A 2,389-nucleotide genomic window follows, 5' to 3' on the forward strand; every position below is an offset into this window, starting at 1 on the left:
CACATACTTGTTCTTGGATGTCAGCCCTAGAACTTGATCCTGAGCCAAGACTATGGATCTAGACCTTAGGCCTGGATTTTTTACCTTGTCCTAGATATTGAATCTGAATTTATGAAATGGACTTGAGCTGAACGTGGAGCTAAAGTTAAGGTTTAAACCTTAGAACTGTATTTTGGACTTTGGATCTGAATATGTAAAATCAGACATGGATCTCAGACTTTGTATATAGGCCTGGACCTGGAACTGATCAGAGACATGGATTTTAACCTAGAAATTGGTCAATTACTTATTTATTTCCTCAGCCTTTCCTTTCAAGAAGCTATAACTTGAACCTAGATCTGTATCATAAGCTTAGATATTAATCTAAACCAAGACTAAACTGAAATCTAAACCTTGACCTAGATTTTGGACACTATTGTTGACCCTCTGCATTTCTTGCACATGGAACTAGACTTTCGGATCTGGATATAGCCTTGAATCTAGGAAGCCAACCTTGAATCTTAGACCTGGATCTTAAACTTGGACTGCAAGCATAACCTTTCATCAAAACTTTGGACCTCAACCTCAGAATTATAGTTTGTTTATTTTATTGACTTGCCCTTGTCTGGAAATTAGACATGAACCCAAGCCTTAGTGCTGCAGCTGGGTACTTACTTTGACCTAGTCATTGGACTTGAGTTTAGACATGACATTAGATCTGAACATGGGGTTGAACTTGTTGATGTATTGGACCTCACTCATATCCAGACATGGACCTCAAGTCTCTACACTGGACTTGTGTTGGGATCTGGACATTCAACCTGAAAGTGAGCTTGGACTTTTAAGGTGAATTTTGGATATTAGACATAAAAGCAGTCATGAAATTTAGAGTGGACCTTGACCAGAAACTAGACATGGTCTTTGATGTAACTGTTAGAACTTTGATGAGATCTTGGCTTTAGAACTCAAACTAAGAACTTGAACTTTGACCTAGATATTGGCCTTGCACTTGGTTCTGATGTGTGGATTTGTATTTTGGAGTTTTTGTTTTGTTTTGTTTTTAGTTTTTCGAGGTAGGATCATGTTCTAGGCCAGTCTGACCTGGAATTCACTAAATAGTCTCAGGGTGGCCTCAAACTCAGTGATCCTCCTACCTCTGCTTTCCAAGTTCTGGGATTAAAAGAGTGTGCCACCACACCTGGCTGAATCTTAGACTTTGATTTACAGTCAAAACTTATTAAATCTTGGATTTCTTCACTTTGACGTTTGACATGGTCTTGGGCTCAGATGGGGATTGAAATCTGAAATGAGAACTAGCCTTGAACTTAGAATTTGGACCTGGTTTCTGGATGTGGGTTTTGGACTTGACCTTCATACTCTGAATATAAACTAGAACTTGGACTAGGATCTTGTCTTAGATTCAACCTGGAATTGGAACTCCATCTTGGATAGGGCTTTTTATATTTTTGTTAAACAGTTTAAGTTTTATTGACCTCCCAGTTTTTTCAAAAAGTTAAATTAAAGGTCACATCTTTAAGAGTTTGCTGTACTAGGTATAGATCATGCAGAATGAGTATGAAGAGATACAAATTAGTCATGCCCAAAGATTGCTAGAATATAGCCATCTTCATAAACACAAAAATTATTTTTATTTATTTTTCTTTTTTTATTTGAGAGAGAGAAAGAAAGGGAGAGAGAGAATGGGCACATTAGGACTTCCAGCAACTGCAAATGAACTCCAGATGCATGTGTCACCTTGTGCATCTGGCTTATGTGGGTCCTGGGGAATCAAGCCTCGAACTGAGGTCCTTAGGTTTCACAGGCAAGTGCTTAACCTCAAAGCCATCTCTACAATGCATAAACACATAAAATTCTTATGGTGATATCGGGGACTGTCCGAGCTTTCTGAGACACTTTTCACAGTCAAGGCATAAGATGTATTATGAATAGCCACATTCTAGACTCTGGGCCTCTGATATAGCACCCCTCCCCAGATTAGGCTTCATGACTGCTAGAAAGCTAAATGTACTCAATGAAACTTAGTTTCTTGGGTGAAAAGCCACAGATCTCTAAACATCAAGTAAATAATTACTCCAAAATATGGAGAATACAAATACAAGCACTTTATTTTTAAAAAGCAAGCAAAAGAGATAGGTGTAAATCTAAATGTGTTTAACTGCTTCCATTTTGGACAATTAACCTATACAAGTTTGTTCACAGAAGCTAATCCAGTGCTAGTCTTTACTAAGGAAAATGATTTCTAAAAATTTAACATGGTTTTGAGTATTTCACATTCATATAAAAAACTTAGAGACCAATATTATCCAGTAGCTTCAGAACATAAAGCTAGGCTCTTTAATGTCATCAGCTTTACCAATGTTTGTCCAAGTCTGAGAATATACTCACTCTA

The sequence above is a fragment of the Jaculus jaculus genome, chromosome 17 (genome assembly GCF_020740685.1).
Source record: "Jaculus jaculus isolate mJacJac1 chromosome 17, mJacJac1.mat.Y.cur, whole genome shotgun sequence".
NCBI lineage: Eukaryota > Metazoa > Chordata > Mammalia > Rodentia > Dipodidae > Jaculus > Jaculus jaculus.